The 19,286-nt window shown below is 39.0% G+C and overlaps 1 protein-coding gene across 1 annotated transcript in view; it reads right to left on the bottom strand.

Annotated features, from left to right (window-relative positions):
• The window catches only part of tsnare1 (T-SNARE Domain Containing 1), a 200,622-nt gene extending 181,642 nt beyond the window's left edge, over positions 1 to 18,980 (bottom strand). The window contains exon 1 of the mRNA XM_042490496.1: positions 18,921 to 18,980. The gene's annotated coding sequence lies outside the window, so the exon portion shown is untranslated. The remainder of the gene's footprint in view (positions 1 to 18,920) is intronic.
• Between the last annotated feature and the right edge of the window lie 306 nt (positions 18,981 to 19,286).

The following is a 19,286-nucleotide window of genomic DNA, read 5'->3' on the forward strand; positions in this document are numbered from 1 at the left end:
AGCACTCCCACTTCCATTACCAAGTAACTTCTATAAAAAAAATTGATAGTATATTTAGCCAGTTCATTTGGAGCAATAGAAAAGGTAGACTCCGACTCAAGTTATTATTTTTACCCTATGAAAGGGGAGGACTTCGGGTCCCAAACCTGAAATGGTATTATTGGGCTACCCAACTAAGCTCTGCAATGTACTATTTTTCTTCATCCACGCCACCCGTTTGGGTAAGTATTGAACAAAAATCAGTGTCAGATCTGTCCATAAAGCAGTATTTATATTCCTCAGACATCAAGACACTGAAAAAACAGACAAAAAACCCCTTCGTTAAAAATACAATATCAGTATGGTATGCAGCACATAACTTTGTTGATGAAACAATAACTTTGTCACAATTTACTCCTATCTGGGGCAACAAACAATTCAAACCTGGTAGAAAGGATGGAGGATTCAAATTATGGACAGAGAAAGGAATTAAGACGGTTGCGGACCTTTATTCTGAAGGTACCCTTCTAAGATTTGATCAACTTTGTCAAAAGTATGGAGTACCTCAAAAACATTTTTTCAAATATTTGCAATTAAGAAGTTTTATAGCATCAAAATATAAGACATTCATGGCCACACCCCCGCTATCGATTATTGAGGAAACGGTGATTAATAATTTGAATGGTAAAAAACACATATCTAGATTCTATAATCTGTTAGCGGAGTACTCAACTGAATCAGCATCAGATAAACTGAATGCTTGGAGAACAGACACACAAAAAGATATTAGTGAAGAAGATTGGGGAAGAGCATGTTTAAAAGCGCAAAAGAATTCAATTAACACAAGATTAAAATTGATTCAGTATAAGTGGTTAATGAGAGTTTATATAACCCCTGTAAAACTTCATCATACCTCCCCTAACATTCCTGATGTTTGTGTTAAATGTTTGACCGAGAAGGGGACATTGATTCATTGCTTATGGGAATGCTCTAAGATTTTGGTATTTTGGGAAAATGTAGTTAAATGTTTATCACAAATGGTTAAGTGTAACATTCCTCTAACTTCAACAATCTGTATACTTGGAATATTCCCCAAGGATTTCAACAGAACAACTAAGCAATCAAAAATGATTGACTTTGGACTTCTCCATGCAAGGAGAGTGATTGCATTATATTGGAAAAATGTAGAACCACCATCACTGGCAATATGGAAGAAGGAGTTGATGACTTGTCTTAGACTGGAGAGATTGACATACATTGTTAAAGGTAAACAGGAGGAGTTTGCTTGTATTTGGGATTCATTTATGTCATTCCTGACCAATGAAACAGATAATGTTGACTGAACAGGTTATGGAATGATTCTGCCTCTTATTTGTTTTTTTTTTGTTTTTTTTTTGTCTGTGTGAATGAATGTCTGTTCGAGGGGATATAAATGAAAATGTTTGTACATTTAATATAAAGTTTGATATGCACTTGAACTTTCAATAAAAAATATTGTTAAAAAAAAATAATTATCATAATCACAGATTTTAAAAAAAATGTTATACTTTTTAAGCACTCCAGGTCATTTCTTCTTGTTGTTTTATATCCAGCTACATTTCAGGTAAATGTTCTCATTCTTTTTTATAAATTTCTTGCCAATTTTGGGTCATTTCTTCTTCCATTGCTCATTTCCTTTTTTTCCCTATGATTTTGAAATGAATCAAGCCAATTCCTTAAGATAAAGCTTACAAGGAGGGAAATGGAGATTTTTCAAAAATGTAAAAGCCACACACACAGCCGACGGTTGGCCATTGGTCCATGTTGAGCCATCGGTGAGCGTACACAGTTCTTGTCACTATGGTGTGTCCCTCACTGTTGGCTCTTGTTGGCTTTAGTTGGCTTTTTTCTGATACAGCATCTTGAATCGGCAGCGGGGACGGCGGAGCCTATCAGTATAAATCACTCTAACTGGCAGCACAGGAGAAGAGGACCCAAAGTGTGGAATGTAAAGAAAGGGCTAAAGTCAAGAGGGAGTGAGATCAAAACAAACTTGTTATAGGAGAAAAAACTTGTTTGTCTTAAGCCGTTGAGTTCTTCAGCAGAAATGTTTCCTGATTGTTTGTGTTGCTGTTCACTGCTGTGCTAACCAGCGTCAAGATGGCCTTCCGGTTTCTCTCTCTGTATAACAATTATGGACTTAAGTCCTCTGCTGGTATGGAGCAGTATTTCCTCTCACACAGGCGCAGGACATACGTGTTGGTTGGTCGTCTGTTTGGTGTGCTCATGTGCAACTTTTTGTTTGAGACACAGCGACATCAACCAACACAGCATGGGGGTTTCTTCAACGCTGGCTCCCTGGTGTTGCTTTGGTGTGTATGGGCCTTGAGGTGGGTGACATTGGCATTAAAAGAATACTTCAACCCCCAAATGACCATTTGTATATCAATCACTCATCATGTGTTAGGCTAAATTGTTTTTTGTTCTCTCTCACACCTCTGGTAAACAAAGGATGCAAAATCAGAAAGCCCTTTCTCAAGAGGAAATGAACTAAAAATGAAACTTATCTATGCCTTTTTAAAAGCCAGACTCCATTGACATACACAGCAATTTTACCTCACTGAACACGGGAGCTACAGGTCTTATGCTTCCCTGATCAGTAAGTTAGTTTGTATTATTGTTTGACCTTTTTATTTTAAAAGGTTAGTTTGGATTCACCAAAGTCAAACAACACAAACAACGAACTTTCAATCCAGGAAGCAGAGTGTAGATATGTTTTACTGTACTAAGCATACAACTGGATAACTGAAACCTTGATTATACTTCACACGTTGGGTGGGAGTATGGAAACAATGTTTTAATTTTTCATTGTCTCTTGTTTGTTTGTCTTCTTGTTTTTTTTTTTAAAGTATATTTATGTTGATTAGTATTGTTTTCTAACTTTTACATTCATTTTATCATAAAATCATTATATCATCACTTACAGACTTTGTATTTTATTATATGTTTGCACTAAATGGCGAATAAAGGTTTTTTGAAAAAAAACTGTATTGAGAGAGTTTTGCTGATGTTTAATGTGGACCACTATGACCTTAATTCATCAAGACTTTTCTTTGTTTTTGGATTATTTTTTCCATCGGTGGCATGCAAGAGGAAAAAAAAGTTTTCTTCACAAATTCAACACAACACCGGGTGAGAGAATGATATACAAAAGGTAATCTGGGGTAAAGTGCTATTCCATGTGTTTTGCGATAAAATAAGAAGACTTTGTGAGGTTGTAAAACGCCACACTGAGTATTTCATTTCATTTGTAGCGTAGTAGATGTAACGGAAGTGCAAATATTGTCCCTAACCAGCAATGGAATGCCCATAGGTCTCCTCAGGCCGTGTGGACTGGCCTCCAGTGAGCAGTCTGGTAATGGGCTCCCTGTTTGGAGCAGAGTGGAGCAGCCCGAGGACTTGGCCCGAGATAAGGAAGAGTAATGATCTTTGGCCGATGAGTGAGCCATGCTGCTTCCACTCTAGCGGTCTCATGCTGCACACCAACAAATGCTCCGCACGGAGTCATCGCTCCAGTCGAGGATGTTTTCTGGAAGTCCCACCGAGAGCGTCTGAAGCTCAGTGTCTGGGATGTGCTGAGGAACTCCGGGGGGATACGAACGCTGTCCCGGGCCCTGGCATTTGAAAATGCCGTTCTTCCTGTGTGGTTTCTGGGGGGCTTCCTGGCCCTGGCTGCAGGACCACAACAGATGGCCAAATGGACATCCACGATGCGGCCTTCTGGTGCCATCCTCATGCCACATATGCTTCGTCCTGCGGCTATGACTTCCTGGAGATTGCTTTCTCACAGTCCCTCACAGCCGTCACCATGGCTACACAATCCCAGTTGTGGGGAACAGACCTCGGCGTGCACAAACACACACACACACACCAGCATTAAAGCCCTCTTGAAGCCCTAAATCAGCACATGCAAGGCACTCCAAAGCCACTGTGGGATATTATTTTATCAGCCTAACACATACTGGTAATGCTGGACCATCACTTTCTCTTAATATTCCTAAATATCCAAATTTCACGTGTCATGGGGCAGGATTGTTGCCACTAGATGATAAGATGCGTCTCAGTCGAGCCTCAACAAAAGCCGACCCTTGAATGAATGGATTTCACTCTCTGGTTATGACAAGATAATCAGAGGCATTTCCAAACACAATACCCAGCAGTCGTCTGGTCATGCTTTGGGAAACAATCGGGCTGCTTTGGCTGACTGATAACCTCGGGCTAATCTGTAGAGTAGTTTGAAAGCAAACACGATTGATTATATTGCAATCACATTGGCTCCGCAGAGAGTGATAAATGTAAGCAGGCAGGTGGATAGAATGGTGGAGAGTTTACATGTATGAAAGAGAACTTTGAGGAAATTAAATGGCATAAAGGCAGCTATGCAGACCACTTATATTGGACTTCATGCTAATAAGCAGTATTAGTAAGCTTTAAAGGAATTGTATTTTGGGAAACATTATCAGGCAGGGTGACATCATTTGCCTGTATCTTCAAAGACTGTTACAAATCACTCGTGAAAAACATTTGTTTTTATAATGTGAAAACAGAGAGAGATCAAGTTTAAGATTAGAACAATTACTTTTCTTGGGTTAGGGGACCTTTATCATCATTGTCCATCCATCCATTCATTATCTGTAGCCAATTATGCTGCCTTCAAGCCCTCCTTGGAAATATCGAATTTACCATATTTAAGAGTTACAACCACATGAACAGCCCTCAAAATTCATAATTATGAGGTGAGTTTACTGACACTGATAACACAATATTTTATAACCCGAGTTGCCGACTTAACATTATAAATGTATACACATGGTGGATAAAAGTCAATGTTTGGTCAATTGTAAGAAACTTTTTTCTAAATTTGCATATTGAATATACATTTTTGATGAAATATAAAGTGTAATATGGTATAAATGTTAACTGCTGCCCATGTAGAGTGACCTAGATTAAATATAAAAATATATACAAATATATCATATATTGAATATGTTAAAAAAATAAGATAATCTATGAAAATATAAATGAACTGGAAACAGCTATCAACCTCTTGTTTAAATGCTCTTAACATTAAAATGCAAACTATCATCTTTGTAGCTTCCATGTTGTTCGCACTTTCCAACCAGGGTTGGAAATTCGCACCAGCCACCAGTTAATACTGGGAAAATATGCCAGTGGCTGCTAAACTTACTTCACTCACCAGCCAAAAGAAACAGTGGTATTCCATTGACTGGTAGATTTTGGAATCCAACGGCCACAGTGGCAGGTGGACAAAAAAGTACATTTCCAACCCTGTTTTCCAGCCTAAAAGCACATGAACACAACAAAGTCAAAAGAACTATTGCCAACTCTGAAATCACATGAATACAGCATTATCCCTTACAGGGCTGCAGGGGACTGGAGCCAATCCCAATTGGGCAAAAGGCAGGGTTCACCCTGGACCGGTTGTCAGACAGTTACAGGGCTGACACACAGAGACAAACTGTTCACCTATGAGCCACTTAAAGTCAACAATTACTGCTGTAGTGAGGGATTTTTTAAAATACACAAATATCTGTTAAATTCAACCCCTGGCCAAACCAGTTTACACAATGCTGATTAGGCAAATTGTCGCCAGAATTTTGGTGTCTGGTTTCTATGGTGACTTTCATGCACTGGTGCACTGGAAGTGATAACACATTAACCAGCCAAACGTAAAGGGGGCAGGAAAAGGGTTAGGACCACAGAGACTGGGCACCAGCTAGTGGGCTTAAAGGAAGCTATGACAGAAATTCCTAATGCAGTATACAGCTGCTGGAGTATTTTTGGAGCATGGTGCAACTTGCGAAAATTCGCCATCAACAGCTATGGTTGTGCTGGCTCGGAGAGGCAGCTAATGGCTAACTTGATTTGCAGTGAAGCACAACAGATAACTGGATGTAAATACGAAAGCTCTGTGCCCTGAAACAGACGGAACTAAAAAGGTAACACTCTCTATTATTCACCAGACAGTCACAGCGCATTACACACCCTTTGTTGTTTATTTTCCACAATAAAAGATAAACTTGTCATGTAACATCAGAGCTCTGGTCACTGATCTCCAAGCCCTCTTTTTTTCTGAATCTTATTAACGTCGAGAGAATTTCAACCAGATTTCAATGCTAGGCTACTGCAACACAGCTTTATGCAAATAACCAAGTAATCTTGTACAAAACATCAACCCTAAGATGAAGTATATTTCTTATTTTGCACAATGACTGAATATTATATAAACTGAAAAGCACTGTATTTCATGTTCCCATCTGCTGGTGAGCCATCACAATAACATGTTATTTCCATGACAGAAGAGACCTGATGATCACTAAAAAAAAAGTGAGGGAAAAAGTGGATATATCAGTATCTGTTATTGGTCAAATTAATTGTTATATATCAGTACATGAGATAATAGCAAAAAAATCCAATATCTTGCATCCCTACTTTTTACACCCCTGATTGATTTACAGTATTTAAAGTGATGTTAGTTACATCATTGGTCTGTTTTTTTTTTGTTTTTTTTACATTATTGGTGTTTATTATATTTTCAATCAGGTAAAGTGAAAACTGTATTTCATATTCAGACGTTATTCCTTTTTTTAGGAAATTATTACATTATTGGTTAAAGTGAGTACATTAATATGCAAGTATGCAAATACATTTACTTTAACTTTACTTTTGAAGTTAATCTCATAGCAATTCTCTCAATTCATTCTCCATATATTTTGCTAAAAATACCATTCAAGCTCCCATACCTTTGGATTTGCTCTAAAAACTCTGGTCACCATACTATGATGAAAAATTTAAATCTGCTTCATCCGTCTTCTCTCATGCTTTTGTAATTGAACTTCAGTTTTCAGACTGTAAAAAGTAAATGGTCAAATACAGCCTTCTGACAAAACTGTGCTAAATGTGCTTAAAGCACACACATTGCTCAGGCCACGAGTCTGCAGTGGCATTGGGGAAATTCCACAAACTGTTGCAAGTACAAGTTTTCATGTCCTCATCTTTATATTTTGGTCAGACACATGAGTAATTACAAAGCGACAACACAGACACAGCAGCTCATTATCTGCATTCTGTTGTTCTATCACTCGGTTCTCTGGGGAGAGTAAACCATGGCATCTCTATGCCCTTGCCAATACTTTGTGGAACAAACAAAGTTGTGAGGCAGAACCAGGAACTAATTTCATTAGCGGCTGCCATTTGTGACTGATTACAGGCTGTTCTCCGTGGCTGGCAAGCAGGTCCAAAGTTCTAGGAGGTTAATAACCAGTAACAATCAATTACTTAACCAATCTGATATGATCAATGGCATTTCCAATCCGGCAGACAGCGAGATGAGTAGCGGAATACGATAAAACCTCAAACATGCTGAATGCTCTCCAGCAGCAGTGAGCTGCAGCTAAACTGTTCCCAAAAGCTCCACTGTTTTGCATGAGCTAAATGAAGAAAAAAAAAATATCTGACAGAGTTGCTCAGGCAAAACTGTAACAGAGCACCAACACAATAGAGCACAATCCACACAGGAAAAATGTTGGTTTAATGAATAAAGAAGTAAAGATGAATGAAATCTAATGGGCATATTAGTCGGACAAACTGAGCCGAGGCATATTCAAACAGACGCCCAGGCAGAGGTTGGATCACAGTACGTCTGCGTTGTCAAAAAAGACAACAGTGCACCAGCAGCATCTTAATTAGTGTACTATCAGCCATCAGAAGGCCTCCCCTGTATTGCCGTGCATCTCTGACCACATCAGGACTGATTATTCTAATGATGTCCAAACCTCTGTCCAGCCATTATTCACACATCACAGAGCCTGGCCTTGTTATCTCTGACGGCGAGGCCTCTTGTCTCCCCGAATTCACAAATTAAATCCAGAAAAAGGCTTCCTTTCCTTTCCTCTCTGTCCTTACTAAAGGGTCTAGCTTGTCATCCGGCATTCCAGTCACTTACTTAAGCTATTAGGTGAGCTACAACAGTCATTTCCAACATCATTTTCTGATAGGCAGGGAGAAAATACATTCCTATGGCATATTTTGTGTCACAACAAGACTAAAGGTGTAAAGCCCTGCTAGAGGCTACGGCGTTTATTAAACCCCACAATATTAGTGTTGTACATAACAAACAACATGCTGGTGCAAACGGAAAATGCCACAGGAGAACATGAATTCAAATTTTCATAGCAATCTGTGAATGAGATATTTTGTGTGCAATGTCAATATTTAGGCCTCAGAAGAATGCTCATGATGTGTCGTGAAATTTGTCTGCGCTCCGGTTAGCATTAATTTTGTTTGGTTAATTCATTTAATTAAGTAATCATGACAATTATTAAATTTGGATGTTTCTTGTGTAAAAATATCAAAAATAATTTCCCCCACACAAAAAATCTGTTTCTAATCCATTCTAGGTGTTTGTTACTCATGTATTGTTGATTGCTATTTCCCCTTGATTAATTGTCTTACTAAATTGTATGTCTGTAAGCTCCAACGTTTTTGATTTTTGTGTTTAAAAAAAAAAAAATGGAACCAGGTCCTCAGTAGAACCAGGTTCCCATCCCCATCACGAACATACTAGCAGTGTCACTTGAGAATCGTGTGCATGATACACCACAGACGGTGTGAGATTTAAACGCTGCCAGTAACAACATAATATAAGTAGCGCGAGGGCGCCTATAGGGTAGGAGGGCAGATAGGTCCAACAAACCCAGGACTTTCGGATTCTGGCGATGGGTTTTTTTCTACACATTACCTTGTGTCTCCTTTCCCTAATCCTTACCATCCTTGGAAGCATGTGCATTTGTTGATGTCCCGGCGTTGGTTGCCATGTGCTAAACATAATCACGTGCAGTATGCATTTGTTGACATCACGGCAGTGCCATCCTGGAACGTAAAGAGCAGTTGCAGAAGGATACCTAAGCAGAACATGTGACGTTTTCTGATGAGAATGTGTTGATTATATAGCATACAAGTATATAGAAAACAGCCAACGTCTCTGAATAATCCTCGTTACAGGTTTGTCTCTGTGTAGGGGACATGTTTTCAGTCCCCAGTAGTGTTGTAGCTGATGTTGTGTTCTGAATGAAAGAGATAATTTTTACCCTACAGTTTACCCCGAAGTACAGTCATACCAACAAAGATACATTTTTATCGGCGTCTTTGCAACAAGCATGCACATCAAATTGTTGTGTACAAAAACAGCACAGACATTTCACACACACACACACAAACACACACACACACACACACACACACACACACACACACACACACACACACACACACACACACACACACACACAAATCAGTGTGTCCACATTTCACACCTAACATCGTGAGCTTAATGATGTGATAACCAGCATTTCAGACAACTGAAAAGTGAAAATGGGTCAAATTGCCAGTACAGGAAATGTCACTGAAGCTTTGTTTTAAAACAATGTGGCTAGTATGTGTAAATGATTTACGGTAAACTTCTTTCCATCTTATGAGCGCCCAAATCTTCCTGCTCACAGATCTGTCATCTGATGGAATGATGCAAAGTAATTGTGACCTTGACCTTTGAACACCAAAATTCTTCAGCTCATTGTTGAGTCCAAGTGAATGTTTGTGTCAAATGTGTATAAATTCCCTCTAGATGTTCTTGAGATATCACTGTCACAAGACTGAGATGAATGTAAGGTCACTGTCACCTTTGATCACCAAGATCTGATCAGGTCATCACTGAGTCTACTCAAACCTTTGTGCCAAATTTGAGGTAATTCCATCAAGGTGTTCTTGAAATATTGCATTCACAAGAATGAGATAGATGAATTAACAGTGAACTTGAACTTTGACCTATGGCCACCAAAATCTAATCATGTAATCCTTAAATCCAAGTGGATGTTTGTGCTAAATTCAAAGAAATTAAGGCGTTCTTGAGATATCGTGTTCACAAGACAGGGCAAGAAAAAATGGACGGACCGACAGACAGACAACCCGAAAACATAATGCCTCCAGCCACAGCTGTCACCAGTGTGGAGGCATTAAAATAATATATTCAGATATGGCATAACCCCTTTGTCATCACCAACATTTTGATTAGTACCTGTAATTTAATGGCATGTTTTTTTCTCAGTAACCACAGCTTATTACAATAACATTTACTTTGTAATTTAATCACATCACACATGTATTTACTTCCCAACAATGAAAATGACCCATAACATAGGAAGATGGTAAAATTACACACTCATTCATCTATGAATTATCCACCACTTATCCAGGTTTGGGTGTCTGTGACAGCAGGTCAGCATGGTAGGCTTTCATTAGACACCCTTTATAAAAGTCTAAAGTACCTGAAGTGGCTCCATTTATGGAAAGTCATTTGGACCACTTGTACCCTCAGTGTGTCAGTCCCTCCCCGCTGCTCATGTCCATTGTTGTGCATTGTAACGTCTTGATTGGTGAATGAAATAGCCTCGCCTTCAATTTGAGCTCCCGCTTCACCATCACAGCGTGGTGCAGTGCCCGTATTACTGCTGATGTGGCACCAATCCACCTGCTGATCTCACATGTAAATCATACAATTGTCTCCACCGGCTGTGTGGAGAGAACAGCAGCAGACTCCATGCTCCCTGTCACACAGGATGCTTTCAAGAACAGTGTTCAGTGTAGGTCATCTGCATTTGGCAGTGCTCAGAACCTTCATAGTCACAGATGTGCACAAAATAAACTAGAGGCGTAAAAATGTGTTTCAAGCTGTAGTAATGTGTATGCCGTGCGTGGAATGTGATTAGTTATGTAGCCTGTGAAGACATCTGATTAAAATAGAAAGATATATTTTGATGTCTGGCCATTAGGAATTCTTTGGTTAATCATTTTCTTTTATTTTGTAAAAAACTGTAAATCAGTTAATTAATTTTACAGACTGAGTACTGACATCTACATTTTAATTACTAATTTGATCGCAACAGCTGTCAATGCTGTTTGTAAATATGAACGACACTGACATGTGACACTGACAGTTAAAAGCATGTTTTTTTAGTGGTGTATCCTGTGCAGAGATACATTTTGATATTAAAATTGAATGGTTGAGTCACAATACATGGAAGTTTTTATGAAAAAAAAACATCAGTTTTCCATAAAAGTAATTACATAAAATAGAAGATGCAATAAATGATGAGGTGAGCCCTGTGTGTCCAGTGGCCCAATACATTTTAGTATTACACTGGGACGCATTACATGGAAATAACTGAAAAAAAGCCTTTTTTTTCTAATAAAATACTTTTGTAAAAGAAATGAACCACACATTAATAATTACAATAGCCTAAGTGTAGCCTAATACATGAGTCCATTTTAGTATATTTTTTATATAAATTTTTGTTTTTTCAATATAAAGGTACTGAATAAACAGTACCTTTTTCTGTTATTGAAATAATAATAGATTGATAATCCCAACATTAGTTGCCAGGAGTTACACAAGAGCTGGGAGGTCAGGTAACTGTCCTCGGACTGCCAACAACAGATGAAACAGAGTACGCTTTAAATTAACCACAGCATGGTGAGGCGGCTGCAGCTGGCTTGACAGCAACATTATCTGTTATGTGTTTTTCAATGCATGAGAAGACAGTGGCGTGAGAGCTTGTGATAAGCGAGTCTTACTGTCAGAATGTGAGTTGGCAGCTGTATATGCACACACAGCTTAAATCTTATGTGCACTACTGTGCATATGCACATGGTATGTTGATCCCTGCTAAAATAGGTTTTGTTGCTGACCCCTCCACAGCAGGACATTGCTTAGTTTGCATAGTTGTCACTCATACTGGGGTCATGTGATGATAACTAAGTGTCTTGATAATTTTAGCTGAGGTCATGCATATGGCATGTATTTAGCAAGATTGTGCATTTTTACAGAAGCCCTAAAAGGACATCTTTCTATACATTTAATTTTTGTTGTTTTCTCATGCAACGACATATTTCCGGTTGTTTACTTGAGAGAGTTTTGTGCTTGTCTAACTCTGAGGATTCTACTTATGATTACCAGCCTGATGTTTTGTTTTCTTAATCTCCAGAAAATTATGTTGTTATCTCGACAAAATGGGCTTCATTTTCACAAGATATATGAATCCGTTATCACGAGAAAACGAGCATCACAAATTTAGAGATAACGGCATAAATAAGTCGTGATCTCGAGAAAACAGAGAAAATTAAATGTATAGAAATATGTCCTTGTAGGGCTTTAGTACATGTTTGTTGAATCTTGGAATTTCCAGCTCAGCTCCTACAATAAGTCTAAAATACACTGTGGAAACTAAAATAGTTACATTCATACTGTTAAGTGCAAAAAATGCAGTATTGAAACCCATTCAAACTGCAATTTTCGATCCCACAGCCATCAAAGTATAAAAACATGCATTGCATTATTTTTGAGTGTCTTTCTGGACTTTGCTGGAATTTCTAATTTGAACTATTTTCCACCTGATGATGTAATTTTTACCGTATTTGGCATATGTAGAAAAAAAAAAAAATAATAATAATAATAATAATAATGTTGATGATGATGATGATAATAATAAAATTCAACTTAGCATGAAGAACATAATATACATATATATGGGGTGTGTGTGTGTGTGTGTGTGTGTGTGTGTGTGTGTGTGTATATATATATATTTTTTTTTTATCTTAAAACATTGTGGGATCATAACAAAAACCTGGGATTTAAAGGGTTAAAATTTTGAAAATTGATGAATATTTAATACTTGTGAGTGGGACTAATGCTGGTTACAAAATGAACTCAATAAAAGTAGAAAATAATATTAATGTATGATATTTTGTAGAGCTTCATTCTGAAAAGCGCATTTTTTGTGCAGACTGATATGAGGGTGTGTAATATTAAAGCGGACCCTAAGGGTTAACAAATTATTCAATACTAAGAAACAGAAAAGAGGACAAATTTTCTTTTGCACTCCTCTTACATATACTACCTCAGACATTCTCACAGACTTGGGTGAATGCCAGTTACAGGTCAGAGCGACGTGACATGTTTATTGAGTTTTGCCGGGAGAAAAGTACATATTGTCAGGAAATATACACTGGCAGTGGCAGAATGAATGTTTACAGTTACCTCTATGATGGCTGATGGATAGCTGAGTTCTTAGTGTTATGACTGCTGGAATAATCACACAATACCAAGCAAAAGCAAATTATCGCCACAGTGTGACTAGGACTGTCTGCCAACGGATGATCGTGTATTTGTACAAACACCACAGCAGATGGCAGTTCTGAATGGGAGCCATACGTAAACATTATTCACCAACGTGATGGAGGCTGTGGGGCTCGTGTCATGCTGACACAGCCGAGTGTCTCTGAGGAGATTTCAATACTACACTCTTTGAACCAGACCAACCGGATAAACTGTCACCTCGATTTACCTCAAATGTTCTCCACTAAAAAATGATGTGACAACAAGAAATGCTCCGTAATTGCTGCGGTCAAGAGAAACTGGCGACCCTAAAAAGAGGTCGGGGGTCATAGAAGGTTGACAAAGCCCAGTATATAGGTTACTGTCTGCTCTTCTTTTTTTGATGAGGCAAGATCCTGGCTTCAGTGGCTGTAGTTTTCTTGCTAGTTCTTTAATAGAACTATCTGTATCTGTAACTGTCTGTACCTCTTTGTACCTCTTACTTTGAGGATAACAGGCCTTTGTAATGGTAGCTGTAAACACAACAGTGATATATTTGCAACAGCATAAGGAACTAAAACTGCTGTCACTGGAATCAAGGTGAATAGCAGCATTCAGGCTGAATCAAAGCAGTAAAGTTGCAGCGTTAAAACCAAGAAAATGACCTTAAAGATGCTCAAAAGCTGCCTAGTGCTGAGGAGCTACATCCTGTCAGATCATAACTCATCACATCACATAACTCAGCAGCCCTTTCATATTACACTTAGTCATTTGATCTATTGTTTTTTGTTTAGGGCTGAACTCAATTCAGAATTTTGCAATTTGCAATTTTTCAATATTCTTCAATTTGTTGTTTTCCATATTAAGGTTTAACGTTTGAACGAGCTAAGCAGGACATTCAGTGTGACAGTGGCATTCACACGCAATGTTATACGCGAGCTAATGGTGCTAAAAAGGGGTCAAGAGCTCAACACTTTTGCCGACACTAGATATAAAACAAAAGCCACAGACTGTATTTAATTAGTGTGCACTGCAAATTTTAACATTTCTAAGCAGAGGAGGGAAGATAATGTTGTCTCAGAGCCTTACAGTGCAGAGTCTCTCTTCATCTCAGTGCTGCTGCATTGTGTCAGCGGCAGCTTTATCAATAAGAATCATAAAAGTCAAGAACGCTGACTCTGCAGCAAAATCTAGGGACCAAAACGTCCCCAGAAGCAAACACAGCCACTGATTTAAAAAAAAAAAAACAAGAAACAACTGCTCGACTTAAAGCAATCTCAGTCGACTGATGGATTTGACTGATGATTCGAATATCCAACTTTCAAGGGGTAGCCCCATTGTTTTTATTTAAAAATATTAGTACTTCAGCTTTTCCACTAACAATTTTTTTTTTTTATGATGGCTACATTCCATTTAGGTGTGCTAATTCTTGGCCCCTGCTAAAGACAGAATCACTATGTTTACTGACAATAACTTCCAGGTCCAAATCCTCAGCATCACATACATAAAAAACACAGGTGAAAACTGGAGCTGGTGGTCTACCACAGCCTCAATCAGTTAGTTTGTTAGGTAAAACAAAGCAAAGATACAAATATAGTGTACACTTATTAGGGCCCAAGCACCGAACGGTGCAGCTGTGGACATGCTACCAGGTCCACAGCAGTACACTGCTTACCATCCATGCCGCTAAATTCAATTTATCAAAGATTCTAGCAAAGCAACAAAGAGCATAAAACAAAGACAGCAAAAAAAACTCAGATAGATCAGACCATAATGATAAACTTTAAATATCAAAAAGTTAAAGTTATGGGTGAAAACATACAAAAGAAAACAAATTCTCATCCAAGCTCATCACATGGTGCCGCTCTGTCAGTGACCTTCTGCATCTGCCTATGACATTTTAGGTTCTGCGTCAGCTGTTTACACTCTGGGATGCTGTTACCTTAATGTCAACAAATGCACATGGTTGGGTGACACAGAACGGTCCTTATGTTTACACAACATAAGCTTATTGCAAACGAAGCGGACCCTCATGATGAGTACGATTAGCTGACAAAGTCACAGATGGTTAGGTTTAGGTTAAAGAGGCACATGGTAAGGTGTACAAAAAAACCACACACTTCCTGCATAAAAGTCAATGGTTTGGGACACCCGCCCACCCTATAAGCACACTTGCATCCTTATCGGCAGCGTTATTACTTAATGCCGTCCTTTCGGGTTGCATGCACACACGGCTGGTATTGTCTGGCCATGTGACGCAGCCCATGTGTGCTGTATGTGAATGCACCTGGTGCTGTCCGGCCATTTGCCGGGGTATTATAACAACGCCACAAGTTCTGTCTGGTCGCATTCTCATCTGACACCATCCAGCCACGTTCCGGGTGGACAGAGACAGTGGCTTTTGGCTTCAGGCTCATATGCCAAAAGTACTGACAGAGAAGATGGTTTTGACAAGTTTGTAGTGAGAACAGGGTGAAAAATGACAACAAGAATCAACAAGTTTGCCAATTTTCTACATCTCTGCAATTTAAATCAATTGCCAGTTGTCCACCCGGAAGTGATTGGTGTTATCTAAATTAGCTGCATTCCATTTAGGTGTGGCAATTCTTAGGCTCTGCCATTGCCAGCTCTTCCATGGTTTACTCACACAGTTTCTACTTCAGTATTAAATGACAAATGCCCATAATCAGCCGAAAGTCCTTTTAAAAATGACAACACATTCACCTTCAAGTTTTGTTTGGGCACCTGAACAATTGAGGTATTAACAAATGTTAGCTTAACAGTTTGTGGCCAGTGACCAATAGGCTGTAAACAATTAACAGACATAGCCAAAGTGGAATCACCCATTTGTTTATTGACTCCTGTTTTGAAGCTTTAAAAAGCTAGCAATAGTTTGACAAGATAGTGGTGCTAAACCCCTGACAGTAGTTGCTGTCTTGCAAGGCATTCACAGCAATGGTTAACTCTGATAATACTAATAGTAATACTAGTGCTTATTTTTGCCAGACAAAAACAGGCTTAAAATCATGACAACAAAATGCACTTACTCGAAAGTTTGAATATCTGACTCCTTGTAGGGCTTCCCTCAGTACACCCAAACATTGAACAAGACTATTTTTTAGCGACCAAAACATTAGAATTAACTTTCATGAACTGAAAACATACTAAAATAGTGAAAACTCACATGCCAGTCAAAGCAGCCACGTCCACGTTCAAATACATTGAAAATTGTAAGTTAAATAGAAGTGTAACACCCATACAGTTGTCATAAATGCTGAAATTAGCTATAGACACCAAAACTGTATTTTAGACCAGGCTGTAATTATGTTTATTCCTGCTGTAGTCAGGCATTTTAACATGGGATTTATAAGTGTCCATTGGAGGAACTGCAGTTTTCGGCGACTTCAGCAAAGGCTTCACCTTTCAGCCCCAGAGGGAACTGCTTGCTGTGACCCAGTTCTAACCCCCAAATTATCCTGACCCTAACAGATATTTTTCATAGTGTGTCCATCTCCAGAGTGACCCCAAATTAGGTCCCAACTCCTGAAAGCATTGTTGGTCCGGTATAAAAATGTATTCAGTCATACAGTGATACACTGAATCATCACTGAGTAATCACGACAAACAGCAGATAATCAAGCAGCAACTTGAATAACAAACAGGAAGATGAAAGAAAAGTGAGAGTGGTAAGAGAGCAATCTGTTGTCCAGATCGCCTAGATGAGCAATGAGTCACACAGAGAACACCCACCATTCAACATCCTGTTACATATACTCTGCTTAACACACCACAGAGAAAGAATTCATTTCCAGCATGACAAAAAATATGGAGAGAGTTCAGATTATATTAATAAACTTAAGCAAACACACATCCGCCCTTTCTAACTTTTATAAGTTATGTAATATTTAAATGGAACATTTGATAAGGTGAATGGCATGTGCAACACACAACTGTACACCAACACACACTACAGTTGTTTCTGTCCTGATGTATTTTGCTGCATTCTGGTCATTTTATTGTGTATTATTGCCCCACAGTAAGCAAGGAATTGAACCTGATTCTATTAAACTATCTTGTATTATGTATGTATGATACTGCACATGTCTAACTATGTCCACATAACTTCTTGAATAGTCACTGTGGAATAAAGAGTATCTAAAGTCTATGCCGAAAGTGACCTTATGTTAAGATTTGTGTTCGAATGATGCAGCTAGCTGGGTCAGCAGACAAATTAACCCCTACCCCCTACAGTACCCCACTCTCAGCAGAAACTACCCAATGTACCGTTCACAATTTGGTTGACTTTTTAAGCTGCTAGGAAGCTCTGCTCTCCCACTGCACTCACAAAGCTGCAGACTTTACTCTCTTTAAGTATCTCCGCAGTGCTAACAATGGCAGCAGTGCTGCAGAGCTAACAGTGTAAATTTGAGGGGAAAACCAGGTCATGGGGGTTACACTTTCATGACAACGGCATCTCAGCAGTGTGGGTCAGGACGACATTATGGCAACATTTAGACAATCAAAACACATGGCAACAATTGCTGGGAACAACAGACACATATGTGCTCGCAAGGATGGTAACGTCACATTAAGAAGGGAAGCAAACACAAGACTCCTGTATGAAAGTTCAAGGTTTTTTGGATTCATCCACCGCACCTCCCACCCTATAGGGACTTTCATGCTTCTTTATATTACGTCATTACTGGCAGTGTTTCAACCTGAATGCTTCCAGCAGCATCCACAATATAGACGCAATAGTTTCCATTCGGCTAGTTCTTAACTAATGCCAACTGTCCACGTATCATGCAGACTGGCAGGTGCTGTCCAGCTGTTCAAGGGTGAATAATAACACAGTGAACACACAGTCTGGATTTTTCACCAAAAGCACTGAAAAAGCTACTGTGTTTGGCAACTTCAGAATGAGAACAGGCTTTTTTTCACAGAGTTTAAGCCAAATAACCTGAAAATAACTATGCTGATAGTTTTGTTGTAATTTCTGGCCACATTACCATTTTATTCTCACGTGTTCTCTGTGGCACACACACAGAAGAACAGTAAACCAGGTAAAGTGAAGATAATTTTGAGGCTAATAGGTTTTTTTTTTTTTTTTTTTCAATTTAAAAAGAATATTTTAAGAATTAAAAGTTGATTGCTCTTCGAAAGGGTTTACCTGCATGACCACTATTAGCCTACTGTCAATACATCTGTGGCATATAATGGACTCAAAGTCGTCCATCAAAAGTAATAACTGTGACAGGCCTAAACCTAATTCTCTAAGACTTGAGTGGAATGAAGAGAAGAATAAGAGGGCATGAGAAAACATGATTCATCTATCCATATTTGGCTTCCTTTCAGGAGAACACATAGCTTGTATGTTAAAAGAGGAGATGGTTGTAACACACTCCATCCCCCTTCTCTCTATCAGATTTCTGCATATCTCCAACAATATGGCAAGGTTCCAAAGACACACACTCCTCATGCACAACCTCAGGCACAACATGTTTACAGCCGATACATCTACACACTACAAACATCTGTGCTTCCTTATTGTTTAAAGGAAGCAACGAAGAGGCATCCCTGATGGCCTCCCATCCCCCTCATCCCTGCATCCCATCTCCTCCCCTCTCCTCCCTCTCCTCCTCCTCTTCCTCCCCTGTCTCTGTGTACGGCGGCTGCCTCTGTCACTAAAGGCACAAAAACACGGGCTGAAAAGGAGGGATTCCTCCAGCTTTACCTTTCAGTGGAGGGAGTGATGTGGGCTGTGATTCAGCTCAGATGTTCCTGCTCCTCAGCCTCGGCTAACAACATCATGTGACCAAGAGCCACCTGCTCCTGCTGCCTGGTCATATGACCAGATTAAGCCCCAGCAAGGATCTGTGGGATTTGTAGTTGACAGGATGGACTTCATTCTGCACAAGACCCTGTGTGGTGATCAAACAGCATGACTGAAAATGAGTGAGTGTCGTGGATCTCAGAACTATGACCAATATTTCAAGATATTTTGATAATATTTCATTTAATGCTTTTAATTAGTGACAAGATATTACTTTGCCTTAGAGGTTATTCTTCAACTATCACAATTTCTGTGTTCCTGACAGAA

This window comes from Plectropomus leopardus, chromosome 7 (assembly GCF_008729295.1).
Source record: "Plectropomus leopardus isolate mb chromosome 7, YSFRI_Pleo_2.0, whole genome shotgun sequence".
Classification (NCBI taxonomy): Eukaryota; Metazoa; Chordata; class Actinopteri; order Perciformes; family Serranidae; genus Plectropomus; species Plectropomus leopardus.